The sequence below is a fragment of the Cebus imitator genome, unplaced genomic scaffold (assembly GCF_001604975.1).
Source record: "Cebus imitator isolate Cc_AM_T3 unplaced genomic scaffold, Cebus_imitator-1.0 Scaffold658, whole genome shotgun sequence".
In the NCBI taxonomy this organism is placed as follows: domain Eukaryota; kingdom Metazoa; phylum Chordata; class Mammalia; order Primates; family Cebidae; genus Cebus; species Cebus imitator.
This window is the reverse complement of record NW_016107973.1, coordinates 439794-449465: the sequence shown is the minus strand read 5'-3', so window position 1 is coordinate 449465 and position 9672 is coordinate 439794. Positions and strand designations below refer to the sequence as shown.

The 9672-nt window shown below is 38.8% G+C and overlaps 1 protein-coding gene across 3 annotated transcripts in view; it reads right to left on the bottom strand.

The window, feature by feature from the left end:
- Nucleotides 1-9672, bottom strand: part of LOC108295768 (ras-related protein Rab-40A-like) — a 73581-nt gene that overhangs the window by 12055 nt on the left and 51854 nt on the right. For all 3 annotated transcript variants that reach the window (XR_005198259.1, XR_005198258.1, XR_005198260.1), the window contains exons 6-7: nucleotides 3243-3427; nucleotides 2816-2900 (exon numbers count right to left, since the gene is read on the bottom strand). The gene's annotated coding sequence lies outside the window, so the exon portion shown is untranslated. The remainder of the gene's footprint in view (nucleotides 1-2815; nucleotides 2901-3242; nucleotides 3428-9672) is intronic.

Here is a 9672-nt window from a genome sequence, read left to right as displayed (position 1 = left end):
TGCGGTGAGCCGAGATCGCGCCATTGCACTCCAGCCTGCGGAACAAGAGAGAAACTACGTCTCAAAAAAAAAAAAAAAAAAAAAAGAATGAAAGTGGGACCAGGGGACCATCACTTGTACTGGAGGCAAGGAAGGCCCCGGGCTTAGGTTTTCCACAACATTTATTGAACACGATCACTTTTATCTATAGTGCAGGTGGTAGGGTGAATCCTTGAAGGGAGGCTGTGCATCAAACATAAAACTGATAGCCGTGGCAGTGGCGGTTTGTGTGAGTTTCTCAAGAACTAAAAGCATATGCTTATCAATATACAATGCAGCTGGTGGGAGCTGGCTTAGCAAAGAGCTACATGTCTGGTTACATTGGTTACATTCCAGTGCTTCAAGGGAGTGTTATGTCCTTGGACACTATGTTTAGAATATCAGAGCTTAGGACACTCTGTTCCTGGGAACATGCTGGCAATAGAGAGGCCTTCCTCCCCAGAGGCCTCCCCGGCCTTCTACAGTTTATTGTTCCTGATTTCTTTTACACATTACTTATAACCAGTTTATGTAGGCATCCTGTAAACCCTTCCTCCATTGCTGCTTCCCCCAACAAGATATAAAGTGCATTTGCTTACACTTAGTAAGCATTCAGCTCAGTGCATGTTACAGTGGTGTTTCACAAAATGAAACACCAGTTTACATAAAAATATTGAATGTATATTGTAACATAATTTCTAATGTTATTATAGAAATTTATTTCCATGAAAATATGGTAATAAAGATGTAAAGAGGGCTACAAAGACTTGAACAAGTAGTCTGGATCTATTTTTCTTTCATACAGGCCTCTGATTTTTCAGGGGTCAAAAAATAAAAATTAAAATGACTTTTTTCTTCTGATATAGAGCTCTCTTTTCAGCTAAGAGACGACGATTTCTGTCTTGAGCCCATCAATATCCTTAAGAATACTGGGAATGCCTGCTTTTCCACCCAGAGTTCCGAAAGTTCTGTAAGGTGGGCTTGGGCCTCAGCCTCTCCCTCCCACCTTCCTGCTCGCGATGTTCTAGCTGTAGTTCAGGCTTCTGTCATGAGAGGGCGCAACGGTACCACCATTCTCGAGCTTCTCTGTCAAGAAGGGTCTGCAAGGAGCAAAAAATAACAGTACCTCCCTTAAAACGCAGCTTATGAATCTGATTACAGAATAATTCTAATTCTTTCAGAAAAAACGTGATGATACGTGTAAAATAAGTCTGTATCTATGTATGGCATCAACAATTAAACACCAGACAGCTCTAGCGCATGTTGGCAATTATTAGCATTAATAGATCAGTGCAAGGCAGGCAGAAGATGACTGACAGAGAATGGGGTGCCTAAGTGGGTATTGGGTAGCTGCCTCCATAGTGTCCTGGAGAGGGAATGAGTGAGAGGGAGTGAGAGGTCTGAGAAACCTGTACAAGGGTAGGGTAACTGAGGGTGAACACCCAGGTCTCTGGAAGGGACCCCTCTACAGTGTGGACACCTCAATGTACACTGAAGAGGGAAGAGATAAATCAATGAATTCGATGTAGATTTGGGGTGAACACTAAATAGGACTGTTTTTAATATACATGTAAATTTTCCAAACAATTGTTATTATAATAAATATTTTCATAACATTCATTACTCTGCAAAATATAGTACTATTACAAAAGAACGACAAAGGTGAAGATAGCTGTGATGCCTCCTGGTGGCCAGATAAATTATTGCACCTCTGGGAGTAGAGTCGGGGCAGCAGAGGGGAGGGAGGAATGGAGGGTGGGATCTAATTAATGGGATCAGACACAGTATTCTGAAATTTTTCACATACCTGTCACAATTTGTGTGTATCCATCATTTATCTGGGTTTTTTTAAAGTATGTTTTCTGGTATATATAAACCTTTTTCTTTCATTTAGAATTTTTCAACATCAATAATACTGTTACTTAAAAACTATATGGGTTATAATTAAAAAAAAAAAAAAGTTTAACACTCTGGGATCATGTAATGGCAGACCCCAAGGAGATGAGATCATTCACAGCCCCAAAAGCATGAAGACAAGATGCGAAGAACTTTAAAATAATTTAAAATTAACTGTTGATAGGGAGATAACAAGAGTATTTTTCCAGTTTACTTAGTCAACCCTAAAGTAAGTAACCTTAGATGAATAATGGTGATAATACTGGGTAATTTAAATGATACTTAGGATTATAGAAGATTAAATACATTTGAAAACATCTTGAGGAGTGCGTACTATCCCTTGAGGAAGATTAGAGCATTCAGAGGCCTGGAGGCATCAACTCAAAATAGAAAAATACCTTAAGTATTCCGAAGTTAGCTGCTGATATGGAGAGAACAAGTTGTCTCTCTTGTTTGCATAAACTTTCCTAAAGGCAGCAAACTGATGTGAATAATGGTCATAGTGATGGGTACCTTGGATGGCAGTTAAGATTAAAGAGGATGAAATTGAAAGTGCATTGGCTTACAGTAGTTCAGTGCATGTTACTTTCCTTCTCTCCAGCTCATCTGTCTCAAGACCAACACCTGAGCTTCTGCCTGATCCCATTCCTTACCACTTCAAGGATCAGCCAACCCGTGTGGCTCTACACCCAGGTCTCTTGGTACAAAGCAGAAGATTTCACCTCCTCTGTCTTCCTCAACACTCAGAGGGGTTGTGGAATGGGGACCTGTAGGGCACAATAGCAGGGAGTGGAATCTGATCATTTCTCAAGGTCTGGACTCCCATCTTCTAAAAGGGAGGTTGCTCAGAGCCATCTAGGGAGGGTGAGGGATGAAATCTCATTCCAATCCTGGCACTTACCTGGGCAGGTGACTTAGGCTCTGTGAACCTGAGCTTTGTCATCTGTGAACTGGGACTAAACCATACCCATCACTACAGACCTGTCCTGAGAGTTAAACAAGAAAACCTCTTGAGAATATATGGAATGAAGTTGGACTTCAATGATCTTTAAATGTTGGGACACAGCAGTAGGGGCTGGCTTGGCCTGAGGGCTAAGGCAGGCTTTGTGAAAAATCATTTCTCATTATTTCTCCTTATAAGAAAACAGATATAGTTGAAGAAAGCAAATGTTTCTGTGATATGCCTTGAGTTCAAAGTTTTGTAGACAGTAGTTTCTCTACTTCTTGGGTGTTATCAGAAGCTTATAAGAGCTGTTCAACATCATTGCCCTGAGCTGACCCAAATATAATTTCCCTTGCCTAGAATATAGGCATGTCTTTGAACTCACCTGGTGATCTCAGTGACAGACAGCAAAGTAAGCAAAGTGTGATGTCTGCCTAATGACTGCTTTTGGAGTGCTTAGTATTTTAATGTATGTATAGGAAAATTCTGGACCCATTCTGCAGTCATCAGTGCAGGAGTCCTCAGGTCATGTATCATCCAACCACATCAAACCAGGATTTCAGCCACCTGCTGCCTTCTGGAGAGGCACAAATCCAATAGTTAGCAGCATTTTTTGACACGTAATTGTTTATTCTTTTGTTAGCTAGTAACTAAATGTTTATTGAGCTCAGATTTCATGCTATCCCAGTGGAGGCATCTCATTAGATCTAAAGTGGAAATGAGAGGGTAAGAAAGGATGTGGATATATGGGCAGCTTCAAATATTAAATTTGAGATCAGATGGCTCCTTTCCATAATTTTTTCTTTTGAATTTTTCTAGCAGAATGTTAATGTTTAAACTTGATCAAGCTTCAAGTAATTTAAGATTTTCAAATGTCATTCGTTGGACTTACCAGCATCTATTGCAGCCACATGATGGAGATATCTCTTCTATCTGTCTCTATTGCTCCCTTTCTTCCTGTCTCTGTCTCCTCCTCTTTCTTGATTTATTTCTTTTTCTTTACATTCCAAGTTTCATAAAAAGTTTTCTATATTCCCTGTTAATTTAGTATTCTCCACTTTCCACTGACTACACAGCACTATGGCCTCTGTCCACAAGTAACATACGTGAATTCAAACACCTCTCAAGTGCCTTTCTTGTACAATTAAAAAAATAATAAATGGAATGGAAAACTATACTCATGTCAAACTACTGTCACACAAAATTAGATCACGTTCTAAATGAGAACCATCCCTAAAACAATCAAGGGATCTGAATAGTGGTTTGGACATATGAAAACTAACTGCATGGAATCANGCTTGGCCCAGATTAGATTCCAGCTGTACAGGGTAATCCCACATGAGTTACAGTTTGAATTAAATAAAGTAGTCTGGAAAAGCAGAAGGTGTTTCATGAAAGAATACACTAGGTCATTGTTTTAGGCTAGTTCACTCCAGGGAAACTCTAGGTGTTTGAATACATCAGGAAAAAAAGGGGGCTTGAAAATTATATCTGCAGATTTTATTGATGTTCCCCAGAGCATATAAACTGAGGAAATGAGCCTGTCTGTTTTAGCAATTTGGAAAGAGAGTATACATGACATGTAGGTATATATGGCAAATCCCACTGTTGAAATCTGAACATGTATTTGTTCTCCTTATGTTTCTTCTTTCCTCTTGTTCCATGAGGTAGTCATGCATTTAGAGATAAAATCATAAATTAAAATTAAAATCCTAAGCCCTGCAACTGACTGAACAAACCTCCTCATGGCCAGGAGGACCCAGAAAAACCTTTAAACGGAGTTCCTGGGCATAACAGGAAGTGAGGTCAGACACAACTTGCTGTAGTCCCTCTCTTTTGTGGTTTAGATACCATTGACCAGCATTAATATTAAAATAGAAATCAGAAGACTGACAGAACAGACTCTTTGTGACAATAAGATATCAAATTATAGATAAGACCTAAGGCCATGCCAGGCAAGGGTTAAGTCACAGACTCTACGCTTAAAGAATCAACTGTGTTCTGACACAAGATTTCCTTTTCATTTTTCTTCAGCAGTTAAACAACTACTGGCCTCAAGATAAGCAATATTAAAACAATTTGCGGCTTATCTACCAGTAGATGCTGATTCCCAGACCCTGTTCCACCAACAATAACTACAGTTTAGATTAGACAAGAGATTGATTTCAATAAATTTCTCCTGATTAGAAGAAAATCACCAACCATGGACTGGTTCTGGCCAGTTTACAGAGGCCAGAACTTGAATGCCTTTGTGTTCTGAAAAGTTCTTTTGACATGTAGGGCCTAATTTTAATACATTTAAATGTGAAGTCTCCATTCCAAGGTGAACCTGGTCCATATGTATAATAACATACATGTTTGTTCAGTATCCCTATATCAGGACCCTCTTCATGAATATTCATAGCTCTTCCTATAACGTGTTGAGCATGGATCTTTGTCCGACCCCTTCAGCTTAAATTCCTGTCTTACCTCTCACTCCCTCAAAGTGCCTGCCTCTGGGCTTCTTCCAGCGGCTACACTTCACAGTCTGTCAGAATGGTCACCCTGCAGGCTGTAAACTTTTATAAGAAATAAAGCTATCCTTTTTAAAATTTATAAATTGTTGATATTTCAGTTAACAAAGCCATGCCATTAAAAATACCATATTTTGTGTATAGATCTATACAAATGTAATTAAAATATAGAGAAATGTCATAAAAATGTAAAACCTAAATTCTGCATAGTGGTTACCTGTGAGGAAGAAGGAAACTAATGTAATTAGAGAATACTTCAAAGTGAGTTTTAATTGCAAATGATGTTTTATGTTAACATAGAAGGTTCTTATATTCCATAATTTTGAGTATTTCTGAAATATTTAATAAAAACTACTGTTTCTATGGATATTTGATTCCAAATTGAAAAGAGATCCATACTAATTTGAAATTTTAGGAAACATAATGAAGTCCAGAGATAAATTAATCAACAACCCCATGGCTGATGAATTTTTGTAAATGTATCATTTTTGTGAATTACATCCCATTTGATTCTCTATGCAGACATATTTAGTGTATATGCATTACACATAATTTTCATTTATCTGCAGACTTGACATTTGCTAAAGATCATTAAACTAGCTATTAATTTTGCCCAAATATTCTACTCATTCTGACTCCAAAGCCACACCTCCCCACTATTGTGAAATAAAATATTTTCCTGTGAAAAGGTTGACGCCAGCACAGAAGTGACTCCCCATGGTACTGTACATAAGGACAGATCTGGTATTTGGGGCCCAGGTCTCCTGATATCATCTGTTTCCCAGCAGACCCATCTTCACGATCTGTCATTCTGTGTTGCCTCCTTTCTGGGCTGAATGAGAGGCTGCAATTCCAATGTCCAAATAGAAGGTAAACGAAGATGGTAAAAAAGGACATCAAATAAAAAGTAGTCAGGAAATTATTTTCTTTCTCCTCCACTCCATGCATCAGGTAACTTCTACAAAGACAAGACAGAAAAGATTTTCTATAATAGAAATATGTAAACATTTTATTTCCTGCTGCTTCAACTGTAATTGACCTCTAGGAGATGTTCATGTAATCTATGTCTTTTGTGGAAGACAAAACACAGGGAAAGCCAATACATGTATTTGTTGCAGCATTACATGTTAGACACTTCACATAGGTTTAAGCATTGTACATTTCTTCCCACAACAGCTCAACGAGGTATGTATTAATATGCCAATGTTACAGATGCCCCAGATTAGGTAATTCACTATTACACTATTATCAGGTCATATATCTAAACAGAAGCAGGAATAAGATCTACCAAATATATATATGTATACATATATAAGTATATATATAGATAAATACACTCATTTATATATAATATATAATGTATATATTATATAACACACAAAACAGGCCCACTTACATGTATTATTTAGCAAATCGAGATGAATATTTTCATCCAGTATAATAGGCTAGGATATAAATCTGCGTTACTTTAGTTCTTCAGTTGTTATAATTTCAGATGTCTTTTTTTTTTTTTTTCTGAGTCAGAGTCCTGCTCTGTTGCCCAGGCTAGAGTGTAGTATCACGATCTCAGCTCACTGCAACCTCTGCCTCCTGGGTTCAAGTGATTCTGCCTCAGTCTCCCAACTAGCTGGGATTACAGGCATCTGCCACTCTGCCTGGCTAATTTTGTATTGTTAGTACAGATGGGGTTTCACCATTGTGGACAGGCTGGTCTCAAACTTCTGACCTCATGATCCACCCGCCTCGGCCTCCCAGAATGCTGGGATTACAGGCGTGAGCCACGGCACCCAGCCAATTTCCAATGTCTTTAAAAGTTTAAAATTCCTTTTATCAATCTATAAGGAATAAAGAACAACAGAAAAAGCACTATTGCAGTTAAACAGAATAGATTTCCATATTCCTTTTGAGACAGCCAAATTCTGTTTGATGGTTGAAGTAGGAAGTACAACAAGATCTGATTGGTTCTTAGTATATGTAGAATAAAACTTGAAGACTATACTATAAATGGCATATATTAATAGGACTTTATTGACCATGCCATTGACAGAGCTGGGCACTCAGGCACTCACCACTGTTCAGGGAACATATCACCCATGAATGTATGAATTAATAAATTAGTGAGATATCCTAGCATGGGGTACATATTGTCCTTATATTCTAAATAGACAGGATCTGAACATCACCTCATGGGGCAGTAGGTTACTTTGATCTCAAATGACATTTTTTCTTCTCTTAAAAAATATCTCCCTTTGAATGCAGTGTTTTCCAGATGTTACAAACTGTGCTAACACCACCAATGGAATTTTGTCACATCCACTTCCTGGTTATTAAATGCGTCCGTCCCCAGGTCAAAGGACTCAGAGCAGCCCAGGAATCATCTCTTGCATCTTCTTTACTCTACCTTGAGAAAGTTGACAGAGAGATGAATTTAGAGAGAAATGAAAAGGGCATTGTGGGTCCACCTAGTAAACCACTGAAGGCATCCAACAAGGATGCAGAGTGACAGGGCCAATTTTGCATGTGGGAACATGTGCAGATACCATGGCTAAAATCCAGAAATAAACCATCACATCCCAAGAGGAAATCCTGTGCAGAGATTCTACAGAACACAGTTGAAAAGGTCATGTAATGCGGACAACAGGAAAGCTGCCCATTTGAGTAAATTATGGTGAACCATGAGTCTACAACAGCACAGAGTTGCCTAAGCAGAAGGAGGCATTTGGTCAACCCATGCAGCTCTGTTGGGGTAGGATCATAAATTTAACTCTACATAAATAACTGCAAAGATGCAACATGTAAATGATAGTGAAGGTGAGTGTTCAATTCTGCCTAAACTTGTCAGAGTAGTGTTGAGTTGTAATACAACTCACTGAGCTGATGAAAGTTACTGAGGCAACAGAGGAGAAAAGCCTCATGAAAAATCTCAGGGAGGATATAAGGAGAAAACAAGTGAAAGTATGGAAAGTGTGACCTCTGGAGAGAGTATTCTGGCTAAGAATGTGCCTCCAGGAGGAAGGCACAAACATGCTGGCAGATGGGAGACCGTAGGACCTGCAGTCAAAGAGAAACTAAAGTGGGTGTATGATTTCCAGACAGCCTGAGGACCCAACTAGTGGTAAATCCTTCCCCTTGACATCTGCTTCTCATTTTAATGAAGGCTTAAGGCACTGACATGAACCACTTCACTATTTTCAGTGCTCCTGTCTCCTTCCTGCCCCCATGGACCTGTGAGAGGTCTTCAAGACACTTCTGTTCCTGAATTACAACAAATTTGTGTAATTTCAGGGTGTAAAGGTGACATGCAGCATCTCATTGAAGCAAATGTATCTTTCCCCAATCAGTCTCAAATCTGAATGGCTTCAGATATGGAGTTCCCAGTCAGTTATCTCAGAGCCCTGTCTGCTCCCCTGGAAGGCACCCACTCTTCACTCCAGTCAAGCTGGACTCCCTGTTCCCTCTCTGTTTTATGAGGCACAGGTGTTTTCTCCAGGAACCAGCAATGTCTATTCTAGCAATCTATCCCAAACATACATTTCAAAAAGACAAAAAGGCAGAAGAACAAGGTCATTCCTGGAAAAACAATTTGTAACAGGACAAGACTATAAGTAAGACAAATGTCCACTAATAGGGGATTGATTGAATAATCTAAGGTACATCTACATCCTAGAGTACAATGCACATATACCAAGCAAGGAGGACTCTCTCTACTACCATGTAATGATTTTCACGATATACTATTAAGTGAAAGAAGCAGGGCACAGAAAAATGTATGGAGCTGTTGCTGTTCAAGATGGTAGGCACTGACCACATGTGGTTATTTAAACAAGGTATTTTAAATATAATATATTTTATTTTAGATAAAACTAAAAATTTAGTTCCTCAGTTGCATTCAGCACATTTCAGATATTCAATACCACAGGTAGCTAGTAGCTACTGTGTTTGACAGTGTAGATACAGAATATGTTAATCTCTACAGAAATTCTATTGGACTTCACTGATGTAGAATATGCCACCTATGAAATAGGAGATGTCTAATATAAACATTATATTTGGTTATATTTTATAAATTTGAATGTTAAAACAAAAATTGATCAATAGCCTGGGCAATATAGCAAGACCTCCTCTCTACTAAAAATAAAATTTAAAAAAAAAAGCTGGGTTTGGTGACACATGCCTGTGATCCCAGCTACTGCAAAGGCTGAAGTGGAAGAATTATTTGAGCCCAGGGAGTGGAGAAGCTGCAGTGAGCTGTGATCATGCCACTGGATTCTGGCCTGAGTGACAGAATTGAGACCCTGTCTC